The 16,834-nt window shown below is 35.7% G+C and overlaps 1 protein-coding gene across 3 annotated transcripts in view; it reads left to right on the top strand.

Annotated features, from left to right (window-relative positions):
* The first annotated feature begins 3,301 nt into the window (after nt 1-3,301).
* LOC128508408 (phospholipid-transporting ATPase ABCA1) overlaps nt 3,302-16,834 on the top strand; it is a 171,701-nt gene continuing 158,168 nt past the window's right edge. For 2 of the 3 annotated variants that reach the window (XM_053479742.1, XM_053479741.1), the window contains exon 1: nt 3,310-3,403. The gene's annotated coding sequence lies outside the window, so the exon portion shown is untranslated. Of the gene's footprint in view, nt 3,404-16,834 lie in introns of all 3 variants that reach the window. The other variant, XM_053479743.1, reaches the window with a different exon arrangement.

Here is a 16,834-nt window from a genome sequence, read left to right as displayed (position 1 = left end):
GAAATGTACACTTTCTCACTCATTCATTCTCTCACAGGAAGCTGGAGCCTCCTATGGCAGGGGACTTGGGGTACATCCTGGATCAGGTGCCAATCCATCACAAGCCACACGAGCACACAAACCCTCATTACAGAGAAATTGGAAAATCTAATTAGCTTACCCTGCATGTATTTGGAGTGTGGGAGGAAACCAGAGTACCTGGAGGAAAGCCCAAGCCCACGCACAGACCTGAGGTGGGAATCAAGCCCTTGAGTCTAGGGGTGTGGGCCACAGTGCTAACCACCAGACCACTGTGCCACCTCTAGAAAAGTTATCCAAAATATGGAAAATGGGGGTGTTGGTCGCGGACAGGATATGATTACGTTTGTGTAGTGTGAAGAAGCATCGTCCCCCAAATTGTGGTAAAATCCTAAATTAGTTCAAGTACACTTAATGCTTATGATGGTTTTTACAGTGAAAAAAAGTACAAAAAATGTATTAATATCTTAAATTTTAATGCCATATTTTAAACTCATTAATAAATCCCTTAGTGGTCCGAGGCCTTTCTGAAGACCTGCAGTGATTCAGCGCTCTTCTTATATTTGTTTCCTTTTTTAAATCTTTAACAATATACAGTAATAGCTAATACATATCCCTTTATTTAAAGTATGTGGAGCACAAACTGGGCTTTCTTAATGTTACTGATGTAAATATGTTAGATTCATGTGTGACATGAAAGTCTTGGGTGTGTCTTTTATTTGGGGTAAAGTGACTGATGTGCCCAACTTTTTCCAGCAGAGCCTCTGTTTCACTGAATAATCCACGACTTTTCATGCATATGTAAGACCCATTGATACCTGGCTCAGGTCACATCAGGTTTCAACAGGACTCCTACTGATGTATCAGCTGTTCACATCTACTGTATAAACTTAGATTCACACAAAAACGGGACTTCTTTTGAGTGAAACAAAAAATAAAGCATAGTTTTTGAAACATTCATTAAAATGCACACACACACAAAAAAAAAACGACACTGCTAAAACTATGTTAGAACTAACACAATCTTTTCATAATTGATCAAATCTATCAATCTTCTTACATCCATGAACACTATGGACAATTACACGCTCACCTTCCTTCATATATACACTACATGTCGTACGTTTACATCCTGGACCATTGCACAAAGACACTTTAATAACTTTGCACACCTACCTTCACAACTACACTACATTTTACAGTTTTACGTTTACATCCTGGACCAGTGCACAAAGTCACTTTAATAACCTCTGCACTAAGACACTTTGTTCTATGCATATTTGCACACCCAGTACAGTATATTTCAATTTGTACAGTATATTTCTATTTTTGTACATCATATTTCTATTTTTATTTTTAGTTCTATTTTTCCTAGCACATTTCTATTTTAATTTTTAGTTCTATTTTTCCTAGTTTAATTAAATTTTTTTATTTAATTTCTATCGTATTTCTTTTATTCATATTTATTTCTTATTTGTAAACTTTAATTCTCTTTTAGGGTCAATGGCAGTCGTATAATGCATTTCACTACATTTCGTACTGTGTATGTTTGTGTATGTGACAAATAAAATTTGAATTTGAATTTGAATTTATAGTATATTATGATTGAAATAAAGCGGCTCACATCGGAACGCTGTACATTTGTAAAGAAACGCTACTCTTACTCCGCTACACTTGACTCGTTCCTTTTCTTACAATTTATTCTACACATGCAGCCGGTAGATCTACCACATGACTGTTTCACCAATCAGACGCAGCAACAATAATCACATGACTCCGTTTGACCAATCAGCCGCAGTTACAATAATACATACTGTATGACCACACACAAACTGGCTGCAAAAAAACACGACTTGTAACCTGTCGCGGTTAATTTAGCTGTTTCATTAAATGCTGCAATGTTAGCGCATATTATTATTATAATTGTATATATATATATATATATATATATATATATATATATATATATATATATATATATATATACACAGTGTATGTGTCTATATTATATATAGTATATATATAAAAATATATAATTTTTATAATAAACATTTTTTATCTGACATTACGTTTGAAACATTTACTCAGTACTTAAGTAGTCATTTGCACCAAATCCTTTTTTTTTTTTTTACTTCTACTTGAGTCATATTACTTTGAAGTACAGCTACACTTACTTGAGAATTGTTTTAATAAATCGTGCATGTGATTGGAGCGCTAAGTGCAGTGGGCGGGGCTCCAACGCGCGTGGAGACGAGAATCTGACATAACTCTGTTTTTTTTTTTTTTTACGTTAATTTAATAAACATTCAAACATTTATTTGGCAATAAAATTTTGGAACGAAAACCATCTACCGTTTGGGTGGAATGTTTTTTTTTCTGGGTTGCTATAATATAATTTATTTCACAAAAACACTTGCAAAGAGGAAAAAAAAGTGATTGGCATCTTCGATAAAGTCCAAATAACCCACGAAATATGAATGAGCCCAAGGAGTGAATGCTTGAGCAAGTCACACTTGTGTTTATTTTTTAATACAACACTATCTACAGAAATATGACTGTTGTCGTATAGATACTGTATAGTGGTCTCACACCATGACTCGGCATATTCTAATGCACATGCGTGTCTTTATCTGTTTCTTCACTATAGCCTTGACCTTTGCTGCTGATATTCTACCTCTCGCACTCATTTACTTAGCCCTCTCTAACAGTAGCAGTAAAACAGATGAGTTTTTTTTTTATGACTGTAAGTCCAAGCCCGTACAGCCTTTTTTTTTTTTTTTTCCTCCAACCCTCGTCCCCGAACTCGCTTTAATTCTTCGAATTCTCTAAGCGTTCCGGTTCATCCTTTCTCTGGCGGCGCCAAACAAATCAAATGAATTTAATGAGTTGTTCTCTCTCCCTCAATCATTCCCGGTCCTCGGCTTTTCCACAAGCTTTTATAATATTGCTGCTGTAAAAGACGTCAACAGAAAGTGAGCTGATTATTAACTTGTCTTCCTTGGGCCTGATTCATGCAAAAGCGGGGAACTGTCTCAACAGTCGATGGATGACATAGTGAGCACACACACACACACACACACACATGCGCACAAAGGTTAGAAACCACGTGCCTTCTAGTTTGTGTAATGTACACCAATATGCACACACACACAAAGTTCCGTCTCTATAATAGTCCCCATAGGACTAATTTACATGTTACAACCCATGTGAGAAGAGTCAGTAGGGAGAGTTTGCATAAGGGGCATAAACACACCTAGTGGGAAGTCACTCTGTACACGTACAGGGAAGCGTGTGTTATATCGAGCCGCTGCTACAGTATCATGTGGATACTGTCAGTGAGGATGTGGAGCTGACAGACGCGAGATCTCAGCAGGTCACAGCACAGGTGAGTGATCACACACACACACACACACACACAAGAACGGCCCTGATTATCCCTCGGCAGGGGGAGGGAGGAGGATGTTGCTGGGTTTAATCCACGCCGTAAGTTTATTATTATTATTTTTACTTGTTACTTGTATGTTCTTGTACGCATGACTCGGGTAGCCGCTCCAGTAAATCATCTATTTTATTTTATTTATTTGAGTTTATTTTGTGCTGTTAGGTGTCTGACCTAAAGGTTATATCGAAAACAAAAATACTTTATTACCAGACGAAAACTTCCATAATGAAATCCGGCCTATTCCAACACGCTCAACTCCATGGCAAATTAAAAACGTGCGGTTCTTTTTGTCTCGGAAAAGCAATTAAAAAACAGGTCACAATCATGACTTAAACGTGAACAGCCTAGGGGGAAAAAAGGCACATTTTTTTTAGATTTTAAGAGGATTTTTTTTTTTTATTATTATTATTTTTTTAATAAAACAAAATTAGGTAGTCTAAGGGAAGGAAATAAATGACTCTGGTGTGTTCTTTTGCTCAGACTTTTGAACATTAACCAAACTAACATTAAAGAGTCTACCTTTTAGACTCATTCATTTAGTGGATCTGCGCGGTAATGGTAGTCTTTTATAGCAAAAAGATGATATTTTCACCCTTCTTTCTGACATATTAAAGGAACTTAATACATCTGTTCTTCCTTTCAAAGCCATTAAAGCCAGACGTGTGAAATACTGAACGGTAAAATGTAATTCTTGTAACGTCATTATGCTTGTTTAAGCGTTTTATGTGGATTCATTTATACAACAATTAGATCCGGTTCACTTTTGATGGATTAAGGGAAGTTTCAAAACTACTTATATTTACGATAACTGTACTGGGATGTTTCACTTGTCAGTATGACTCGAAAAATTCCACTTCATGGGTCAAAGCGGTTGCTATAGCAGTTTTAGCAGCATCACAACTGGACATTTCAGAGTACATAGGACATGGAGTGCATAAAGCGTTTAAACCCAAAACATAACAGCTTTCGAATGCAAATTACTAAAAAGTTAGAAAGAAGAGCAGCAGGAAGTGATTTGTTTTTATGGCCTGAAAGTAGAGTATCTCTGGTGCCGAAACAACTCATGGAAGAGGATAAACATGAGCCGAATTTGGACCAATACTCTAAGGAAGGTGAAAGTAAAAAAAAAAAAAAGAATCATTACTGGTGATGACACATGAATTCATCGCTAAAAAATAAATAGCAGAATTTGGAACAGAAACATCTTCAATCACCAACCAAGAAAAAGTTCAAAAGTCAACCATCAGCTGGAAAATGTATCAATGTTTACACTTTTCTGTGATTCTCAAAAGCCAGAATTGGAACATTATCAGAAAAAAAAAGTTCAACTATCAACAGTGAGATGCCTATTAAAGAGCTGAAGCCTAAACTTTGGATTTAGGCATTGAACTGTATCCCCGCTGTCGACACTCCGCAAAAACTTTGTGTTGAGTTGTTAAAACATTCTCCCTACAGTCCTGATTTCGCTCCATTGGACTTTGGTCCCCTGAAACCAGTCCTGTGAGGATGGGGAAGATTCACTTCTGATTGAACCGAAGACAGTGATGCATTTGTGGCTCACAGCTCAGCCTTAAATAGTCTTACACATGTGTAACTGGTGTTATGGTAAAGTTTTTTATGAGTGCATGTGTCTTCATCACTTTTTTGGAAAGAGTCTCCCAAAGTAACCAAAGTTGAATTTTTTTTTTGTAATGAATAGATACCTGATTGGGTCGAAATGCCAACCAGGCCACTATAAGTCTATTAATATATCGGCATAATATACATTTATATATTCTTTCGCTATGGGAACATATCATTTTACATTTAGAAGGCATACACACATCACGATATATCAAAATTCGTAATGCATGTTTTAAACATATATGTAATGTATAAAAGACAAAAAATTCTGGAATGTCTTAATAATGTTAATGAGTAAGAATTGTAATAATTGTAGTGTAACTGTGATATAGCTAAGCTCTTATAAGACTTTAAAATGAATACAAGATGCAGCTGATTGGTTTTTTATAACAGCATGTCTTTATCCTCTTCTATTCCTTTTTTAAAGCCAAATTGACAACACACAACAGCGACAAAGCATTTAGGTATTTGATCGTAACCTTTCTGTCCCTTAGATACTGTAGAACCTTAAACGCTGACCTCACTTTGCTGTTTAGTTTGGAATAGTAGGTTATTAACGTAAATGGACCATTTTACTGTTAGATTGGTTCTGCTCTCGGATGTTGCACTAATAGAGTTGATTCGGCTCTCGCAAGGACCCAGAGTTCAAGCTAATGAGGAGATGACACTGAAGTTTATCAAAAAAAGGACAGAGCGGCTTGCTAATTAACTGCATGCTGAGGGTCAGAAACTTCAAACGGAATGCGAGCACGATTTTTACCCAGCATGCTCGTGATTTGACAGTTTGTGCTCGGAGTGCTTTCTATACGCTTTTGCATCTGCGGGATCGTACTCTCGGGAAGTACTTGTACAGATGTCTGCTCAGTTAACAGCTAGGAGCTTGGATGAGATTACATCGCACTTATAAATCGCTTCAGATAAAAGCTTATGCCAAATGAAAATGTTTCCTATCTATCTATCTATCTATCTATCTATCTATCTATCTATCTATCTATCTATCTATCTATCTATTATTTAATGTACAATATAGGATATGATTCTGTCACCAGTTTACTATTGTACAATTAATAATCCAAGTCAATGTCATTAACATTATGTGGTGTTATTGTAATACATACATACATACATACATACATACATACATACTGTATATGATTGCTGGTATTATATATATATATATATATATATATATATATATATATATATATATATATATATATATACAGTATAAGGGGGAATATATACAGCAGATGGTAAAGAGTCACCTAGAAGGCTTAGAGATGTTCACATCAGCACAGGTTTAAGCTGGTTTAGAATGTGGGTGATAAGGAAATAGTTAAATATTTTTAAATTAAACCATATATTATGAAAGAAAATATTAATATAATATTAAAGGAGAAGATGCGCTTTGGGGATTATGGATTCCTACAGTAAATGGAGCCACAAAACCTAATTTCACCAAATTTATGTAAGCAATGGTGCTCCAGATAATTGTAAACGTTTATCATGTTTTTTTTTTTACCAGTTGTATCACATAGACAGGTTAATTGCTAAACTGATTTACTTACCTTGTTTACTTCTAATTAAATTGAATAGTTTTAATAGGTGAAGTTGTTCAGGTTTTATTGAGTTTACAAACATGAAGACTGGCTGTTTAACTCCATATTTCTTTGATAAGAATGTATTTCAAACTACAAATTTTTAAAAAATATATATTTATATATTTACCTTTATAGCAATTATAAGTAAAAATAAAACACATAAGTAAAATAAAACAAAAAATGTAGAATAAAATACAAGATTTGTATGATATATGATTAGCCTTATTATCTTAATGTGTACAAATTATATTCTGGCAGTTTATTAGAGCTTCACAGTTTTCCACTGACATTATGGAATGTTTATAACTGAATTTTTTGTTGTTGTTGTTGTTTTTTGTTTGTTTGCTTGTTTTAAATTGTATAGATTTTTAATTGAAGTAACCAGTCAAGGTTTCGAACACTTTGAGGACCACTGAGCTATGATACAAAAAGTGTTAGGACATTATTTCTTCAGCTAGTCTTCATTTGTGACGATAACCGCATTACTTAAATTAGCCAATATTTTATAGCAAGCTAGCTGGAGAAAGTAAAAAAAAAAAAAACTTATGGAAAAAGCTACAATCCTTACAAGTTTAATAATTTTTTAAACTTTATGATCTCCCTTGATGCTCTATTGATGTTTTAAAAAAAGTGGGGATGGTTATATTAAAAGATTATAACAAAATCACTAAAATCAATATTTAGCTAGTTTTAGTATCATTACAATAATTTCAACTGATATACTTAACGAAGAAAATGCTATTCGGTCTCAAAATGGTGAATATTTTAGAGTGTAACATATTCAATTATTTCAAGTTATTCTTTGATGTGGTTAATGTTTGTAAACAAGTTATACTGTATGTAGGATCAAGGAGACGAGATGTCTTTTGTATAGTGTTTAAATAAATTCAAATTCAAATTTTATTTGTCACATACACAGTACGATATGCAGTGAAATGCTTGTACGACCGCCAGTGATCTTAAAAAGAAAATAAAAAACTATATACAAGGAATAAATATTAATAGAAAGAACTATAAAAGAAAATAAATGTAACTAGTAAAATAAACGAACTGTACAAATTAGGGCATAATAAAAATATTATATGGGGTGGGGATATATATATACAATTTTTTATTGTTTTAAAGTGGCAATGGCTGTGCAAATATGCATGAAAAGTGACTTATAAAGGTGACTTATGAAAGTGACGTGCAGTGGTTTCAGATATGTAAATATGTATTGCATGAATGTGTCCATGATTGTCCAGTCAGTGTCAATGTTTAAAAGATATTACTCCTGTGTTGTGGTGTGATTGAGAGACCTTATTGCCTGCGGGAAGAAGCTCCTCCTCAGTCGCTCTGTGTTGGCCTTCAGGCAGTGGAATCGCTTCCCAGACCGCAACAGAGAGAACAGTCCATTGTTGGGATGGCTAAGGTCCTTCACGATCTTCCTGGCCTTGGTCCAGCACCGCTAGCTGTAGATCAAGTGCAGGTCAGGGAGCTCGGTGCGGATGATGCGCTCAGCTGATCGCACCACCCTCTGTAGAGCTCGTCTGTCCTGCGTGGTGCTGTTTCCAAACCAGGTCGTGATGTTTCCCGTCAGGATGCTCTCTATGGTACAGTGCAGGAGTAGAAATTCCTGAGCACCTTAGAGGGCAGTCTAAAGTCTCTCACCTTTTTCACCATGGTGTTGATGTGACAGGACCATGACAGGTCCTGCGTGATGTGAACACCGAGGTATCGGAAGCTGTCCACTTTCTCCACTGGGCTCCTGTAGATTATGGGGGGTCTGGTAGTTCCTCTCCTGCTTTGTACTAAAGTCCACTATCAGCTCCTTTGTCTTGCTGACGTTCAGAAGGAGATTGTTGCTCTGCCACTAGTTCTGCAGATTTACAATCTCCTCTAAGTAGGCCGACTCATCATTGTTGGTGATCAGGCCCACCAGGACAGTGTCGTCAGCAAACTTGATGATGGCGGTGGAGTTGGTAGTGGCCACGCAGTCGTGGGTGTACAAAGAGTCCAGCAGGGGGCTCGGAACACAACCCTGGGGGACTCAGTGCTGAGAGTGAGTGAGGTTGAGACAAGTCCGCCCATCCTTACTGCCTGTGGTCTGCCAGTCAGAAAATTGGAGATCCACTGACACATTGATGAGCTGAGTCCCAGGTGCTCCAGCTTGGGGGTGAGTGTGGAGGGAATTATGGTATTAAATGCAGAGCTGTAGTCGATGAAGAGCATTTTAACATAACTCCCTTTCCTAGTGTCCAGGTAAATAAGTGATGTGTGGAGGAGATGTGAGATGAGGAGATGTGAGAACCCTTAAACTCTAACTGTTATAGTTTCCCATAAGAGTTTTGCAATATCATACAGCTCATGCCATCTTAGACCCAAGTTTAGTACACATTACTTTTCAGGAACTAGCCTTTTTATTTTACCATCATTTACAATACGGTTTCCTCAATATAAGGTTTAAAATACATAAACTAATTAACCCCTGCTGTCATGTTGTGTGTGTGTGTGTTTGTTAAAGCCGTAAATGTGTGAACTCTGATCTTGCTCGCATCATATAGTTACTGTAATGATTTACTGATTTACTTACGGTCTTTATATACTGTAGAGGTCATAAGTCCCACACACAAATAATGTGATGATACTGGATTTCTATCTCAGTAAAAAAACATTTTTCTTGGGTCGTTGTTATATTGTGAGGCCCAGCATGGCATTCTGGGTCAGATTTGCACCTGATTTGTATATCAGGTGACAAATAAACTGCCAGCATTTCACAATGACAACAAAATCAGCTCTTTCTTTAGGTCTGTGTGACTAATAAAGGTGGTGTCATGTGGTATTTGTGTCATGAATGAGATTTGCAGAGTGTACGTACACTTTGAGATGTTATTGGTGATTAGCAACATCGCCTCAGCTGGTTTAAACTGTGCCTTTGTGTGTCTGGTCTCTGTGTGTGGAGTTTGCATGTTTTTTCCATACTCATTGTTTTTTTCCAGGCACTCTGGTTTTCCCCGTCACTTCAAAGACATGCAGTGTATGTTGATTGATGTTTTTTTCTCCAACTTCTCCATAGTGTACGAATGGGTGTGTATGCACGTACAGTAGGATCAGACGCAGGACCACAGTGCTAACCACTACGCCAATGTCCTGCTGACCTGCTTTCATTACTCACCAAAATTCTAATCTAATTGCACTCGTGTCTTTATTGAACACACTGATTAATAATTCAGATCCCTGGCTTAGACCCTTTTATTTAATATCTGGTGAAACTGGGAACAGCTGTAGTAGAGCTGCAGTGGAGCAATAGATAATAAGATTTTTACTCTCCAGTTAGGAGGAATGTTAGACCAGAAGTCATTAATGATCCAGATGCAGACCGGTCATCTAATGTTTTAAACATGAATTATCGGCTTCTGTAGTGGATTATCTGTCGAGGTTTATCCAATCACATGCTTTGTATAAATTATTAAGCCGAACGCAGCTCATGAGACCATAGAGTGGCTAAAGGGCTGTAGGCAATTAGTCAGAAAAGAGGGAAATTTACATATTTTTCATATTTTCAGACCTTTTAAAGCACTTTATAAACATATTGCTGTTACCCTACCAATAGCTCACAGTTTACAGCCCCTGTATAGTTGTCTCGTCCTGAAGAAATGACATTTCATTCCAATGTGTACTGTACAAGCTACAGAGTAAGAGCAATGAAAACCCACTTCATTTGACTTGACTTGATCCTATTTACCCTTGATAGACGGCTACTTTAAAAGGCCTGACACTGGAAACAGCACATGTAAATACATTTGGAAGGAGATATATGATGATTGTTTTTCCTAGAGTATGTCATAAGTCATAAGTTTGGGGTTTATGGCACTAGTTAAAACTTGATAACCTGAATCTAAATCAGTGACTTAAGTTGTTAAACGAATTTTTTTTATTGTTGATCATTTAAGGCATTTAACACGTTATATGGCAATTTTTAAAATATATTAAAATTTTTACAATATTTTTATGTTTTTTTTCTAACTTTTGTGATTATTTAAAAATATAAAAATCTTTTTATTGTGGTCAGAAAAATTACCATATACTTCACAGTATGGTTCTTAACGCACATGTTATTGCTTATTAATTTTACGACTTTATTATTAAGTTAGTACCATAAATAAATCTGTTTATCCCAGGGGAAAAAAATCTTACGTAAGCTTAAAGAAACTATTTGTATACCAGAAAGGAAAGCAGAATATTATGTAAAAGATCATTTTTCAGATAAAAAAAAAAGTAGGAAAGAAAGCCTTTTGGTTTTGCATGCATGAGAAAAGACGCAGGTGCGACAAATTCCTCAGAAGGACTCTGGCTGACTTCCGCAGTATGTTCAGTATATCTAAGCAGCTAATTTACCTATAAAACTGAACAAATGGTACCTATTTTAAGCAAAGGGTCATCACACCAATGATTAATTTTCATTAATTTATTAAGTCCTGTTTACTACTTTTTGTTTTTTTTGTAGAAACTACTGTACATCCCTGCTCTACTGCATGTGCAAAGATTTATGTAGAGTACTATACACACACATACACACACAAACTATATATATACAGTATATATATATATATATATACTGTATATATATATACTGTATATATCTTAAACATTATTAAATAATGAAATAACACATACTGTACACACTCACCTAAAGGATTATTAGGAACACCTGTTAAATTTCTCATTAATGCATTTATCTAATCAACCAATCACATGGCAGTTGCTTCAATGCATTTAGGGGTGTGGTCCTGGTCAAGACAATCTTCTGAACTCCAAACTGAATGTCAGAATGGGAAAGAAAGGTGATTTAAGCAATTTTGAGCGTGGCGTGGTTGTTGGTGCCAGACGGGCCGGTCTGAGTATTTCACAATCTGCTCAGTTACTGGGATTTTCACACACAACAAAGAATGTTAGGGTTTACAAAGAATGGTGTGAAAAGGGAAAAACATCCAGTATGCGGCAGTCCTGTGGGCGAAAAAGCCTTGTTGATGCTAGAGGTCATAGGAGAATGGGCCGACTGATTCAAGCTGATAGAAGTAAAATAATATGACTGAAATAACCACTCGTTACAACCGAGGTATGCAGCAAAGCATTTGTGAAGCCACAACACGCACAACCTTGAGGCGGATGGGCTGCAACAGCAGAAGACCCCACCGGGTATCACTCATCTCCACTACAAATAGGAAAAAGAGTCTACAATTTGCACGAGCTCACCAAAATTGGACAGTTGAAGACTGGAAAAATGTTGCCTGGTCTGATGAGTCTCGATTTCTGTTGTGACATTCAAATGGTAGAGTCAGAATTTGGCGTAAACAGAACGAGAACATGGATCCATCATGCCTTGTTACCACTGTGCAGATTGGTGGTGGTGGTGTAATGGTGTGGGGGATGTTTTCTTGGCACACTTTAGGCCCCTTAGTGCCAATTGGGCATGGTTTAAATGCCACGGGCTACCTGAGCATTGTTTCTGACCAGCTCCATCCCTTTATGACCACCATGTACCCATCCTCTGATGGCTACTTCTAGCAGGATAATGCATATCTAGGCTTATGAACGCCCTTATATCGTAAAACACAGCACATTAAATTCCACGCAAACAAAGTCACAGGTACATCCATGATTTATTAAAAAAAAAAAATTTAAACCTACTGTAAAGATGCGGAAAAACTTTTAAAAAATCTTTATTTTCTACAAAAATTAAAAACAGTTTTTTTTTTTTACTTGGGGTACTAATACTAGAACTTGTAACTTACCAAACGCAATTCTTCTCCTGATTAACAGTTAAAGGGTTCAACTTTTTTTTTTGCTTGAATAACCTTGTGCTTTTGTCACCAAACATTTCATGATTCTTGTTAGAAATCTGACTTGATGTGACACCTTTCCCAAATGAGAAACATAGTCCGTCATAAAGCGTGTTAGTAAACCGACTTGATTGTATTGTAAAAATAATATTAATAAAATAAGACTTAAAATTACTTTCTGTTTTTCTTTAAAATATATATTTTGTTTTAAAATCTACTTTAAATTGGAATTCATCAATTAGTCAGTCAGTTAAACCTTTTAAAACATTTTAGATGTATTTTAATTTATTAAACTGCATAATTAGAAAAAAAATAGGTTTCTTTTTTTTCTGCTATGAAAGAACTTGCAAAGGAATTGTAACTGTTTAACTTAGTAATTAGGAGATGAGATAATTATACCAGTCTGCATTAAGCAGTGACATTTGGAGTGTTTATGAAAATGTCACATAACATATTGTAATAATTAAGACAATTTAATAGAAAATTCATATTTTCTCCCAGATATATATATATATATATATATATATATATATATATATGTGTGTGTGTGTGTGTGTGTGTGTGTGTGTGTGTGAGAGAGAGAAAGAGATAGAAAGTGAGAGAGATAGTGATAGCATTGCTACTTTTTCATGTTCAGATTGAATTGTGGAAATAGAGCTGCGCTCCTGTTTGAGCTGGCGATAGCAGAAAATGATTTATAAATAGGAAATTACTCGCTGCATATTTTATGTCTGTGTCTGTGTCGGCCATTTTCCTGTGCCATGTTCTGGTTTCAGAGCCTCATGTCCTGCCTGATGCCTTCTGAAATATTTAAGGAAACCGGAGACAATTACCAGGCAGTGTGGAAGACCAGGACATGAGTGCTGAGAAACACACGCACACACACACGCACATGCACACACGCACATGCACACACACACACACAGGCATACATATATCCTCGCTGAAGTTCTGACTGAATCTGAAAAAGTGCCTAATCTGAGGATTATAAAGACAAATCTAATATCGAAAGAGAAGGTTCTCGCACTGCAACTTTTTTTTTCACTAGTATTTTGCCTTTTTCCCCTTCCACGTCCTTCCTTCTTCCATTTTGTCAGAGGATATTTTTTATAAATTTTATTCTGTAATATTGTAATTAAGTATTTCCATTTACTAGCTCCCTGATGGTCCCTCAAATCAAAGAACATTAAGATAATGGTTATACAGTACTGCGCATAAGTCTAGAGCCACCCTTTATTTCTTCATATTTTGCTTCCAAAGAGCCAGACATTCTTGTATTTTTAATGTCGTCTTGAGGAATAGTTCTCCAGACTTCCTGAAGGACTTTTTTTGGCTTCCATTTTCAGTCCAGTCGCTATACCTGACCAGTATCCGAGGAATATATATATTATTTTTGTTCAGCCACACAGTGACTGATGAACCATTCCAGCGTAAAAAAAGGTATTTGAAGGTATCTAATTTAAGGCATGAACCAGTAAGAAACAGGTGCAGATCATGAGAGATGATCAGGCCAGTGATTAGGATACTGGTGATGCTGAATACACTGGAGCGGATAGCGGTAGGGGCCTTGCTCAAGGGCCCAACAGTGGCAACCTGGTGGAGCTGGGGATCAAAACACCGATCAGTAACTGTGATTCTAGTGTCTGTTGGGGTCCTAGGCACATATTTTCTGGGGGCCCTTTTAACCAGCGTTCATCACCATTATGCTGGTTGAGTTATTTTTTTCAGCCTTTGGAGTTCCCTACAGGCCTGGAGACCTCAAGCAATTTCATGCCTTGCCTGTTGACAAGCAGTGCCTCTAGACGTTCTGTACTGTACAGCAAAGTCAATACAGGGGTTTATATCTGATGCAGTAACAAACAAGATACATAAATAATGCAAACAGAACAAATTAGGACTAGTCCTTATTAGTACTTAAGCAGCATGTCTTTTGTAAATGTGTAGTAATCAATAACACCAGCTTGAACATAAAAACATCAGTTATTTGGTTTTCTTTTACATCTCTGCTACTTCTTTCGAAACCTTAGGATGGTTCCATATTGGGTTTAGAAAAAAATCAAACCCCTTTAAAATGATCACATTTTGTTCGTTATATTTATTTTATCTTTTTTTTTTTTTTTGCAAAGCTTAATCATGACTGCATGTGACCTTTCTTGAGGAGGGGCCTTTTTCCTTGCAACCATTCCATACAAGCCACATTACTGAAGAATTTATTAAATACCCAGTTGTCACATGCACACATTAACCACTCTTTGTTGTCAATTCCTGCAACTGCTTCAGAGTTGCTGTAGGCCTCTTGGTAGCTTCTTTGACCAGTTGGCTCTTTCATCCAGTTTAAAGCAACCTGCTGATCCAAGAAGGGTCTGTGTTGTAGCAAATACCTTCTAATTCTTAATAATAGACAGACCTTACTGTGCTTCTAGGCAGTGCAGAAGAGTTTGAAATATTTTGACACTGACTTGTCATCCATAGTTGCATTACCGGAGACTAAAATTCTCCATCTTTGCATGCTGAGCTAATCAAAAATAACCACAGCGGATTATAGTTAAAAGTCAAATGGCTTTGTTGAGAAGCTGATTAGCACCACCTGATTGAGTTTACAAGTTAATTTTTACCTGGGGACCATCATTTTCCAAATCAGTGATTTTGTTTTATGTTCTTTTCTATTTTTTTTCCCTGACATGTTAGTCTTATTTATTTCACGCGCATGTTAAAAGTTGCACTGAGTAAATGCAGCTAGATGAAACCAAAAATATGTTTGTCTTCATTTCAGGCTGCAAAGGAACAAAATGTGATTCTTTTCTATACCCACAATGAGTTAGATTTTTTTTTCTCATTGGAGTCATAGCCATATAGTGCCAGAGAAAGGTAATAAACAGATAGCAATTTTTATAGTCTGAGAGATGTGTTTATATTGTCCCTATTGGCACTAACTATAATGAAGTTGTTCCAGTCCCAAACAACTTAAGCATTGATCATATCTGCAGAACTCCATCAGCTCTTGGCTGAATAAACAAGAACAAAACTTTGAACTTAAGAGCCCAAGTTTTTACAATTCACCAAGGTTTATAGGCTTGTTAGAATTCTAGAAGTTTAAATACTGTGTGATTGCAGTAATCATGGTGTTTCACGCTAATATTGAACAGAATGAAAGTCTTCATCAGCAACATGGCTAACTGAAGCAAAATTAGAAATAATCAACGTTAGAACCACTATCACCTACTGTGCTCCTCAATGCACTTTTCTCTGATGGAGCAATAATAAGATTAGCCAAAATCAAAGCATTAGAGCACTAGGCTTATCGCCTATGAAGCCACTTTCTCGACTATTCTACATGACCGGAATGGAAAAGAGCATAAGTGTGATGCTTAATTTTGGCTATGAGGTCAAAAAGGGAAAATTATTGGTAAAAAAAAAAATATCGTGTCAATCTGGAGAGAAGGCGAGTTAAAAAATAATAATTCTCAGCGGTTATTTTATATAATATTTAAATAAAAATATTTTAATAAAAATACATGTAATTACATTATAACGTTATACAGTACATTCAGAACTAAATCAGTCTATATTAGGAGCCGGGACAATTTAATTGTTTTTTTGTTGAAAGATGTCAGATTCTATAAATTTAAATACTGTTATTGTTATTATTTCTTTCTCTTTCATTCCTGTTTCGGCAAATTTAACTTATAGTTAAAATGTAGCTCAGCTGAAAGATATTCTCTTGCACTTTAGCCTTGGTTGATACTACTACTACTACTAATTAAAATAATAATGATAGACTTTTGGCTGCTCCTGCCGCCACAGCAGACCATTCGATACACACAACAACTTTTTGACGACAAAAATTTGAATTAAATTTTACTAGGAAAAAAAAAAAAAAACTTTAACTGCTAAAAGTGGTAAATTAGCAAGTAAAAATAATTTGAATCTAGTCAAGGTAGTTAAAATTTCTTACTATAAGATACACAATATAAGATTATTATAATTGTTAATACAATTTTACTAGTTTGTGCTAATTTAAGTATAAACATCTCATTCTACTAAAACATTTCATATACATTTGACTTGATTCAAGAAATGTTTACTTGATAAGATATCATGTTTTACAGTGCTTAAGATAAAATTTACATAAAAAAATATTATAAGTTTTGCATTTAGATCAGCATTGGATAACCTTAAAATTGATCTCTCTACATGAGTTCCTAAGGGGGTCTATGCAAGTGAAGAAGGCAATCATTAGGCTGTAATAAACTTTGCGAATGGCAAATAACAGCTTGGTAGATTCTTAAATTGCAAGAAATTAACTGGCAAGCTTAGCAACAGAAAAA

This window comes from Clarias gariepinus, chromosome 20 (genome assembly GCF_024256425.1).
Source record: "Clarias gariepinus isolate MV-2021 ecotype Netherlands chromosome 20, CGAR_prim_01v2, whole genome shotgun sequence".
In the NCBI taxonomy this organism is placed as follows: Eukaryota; Metazoa; Chordata; class Actinopteri; order Siluriformes; family Clariidae; genus Clarias; species Clarias gariepinus.
Note: the sequence above shows the minus strand (reverse complement) of the source record. Positions and strands in the feature narration are given on the sequence as shown.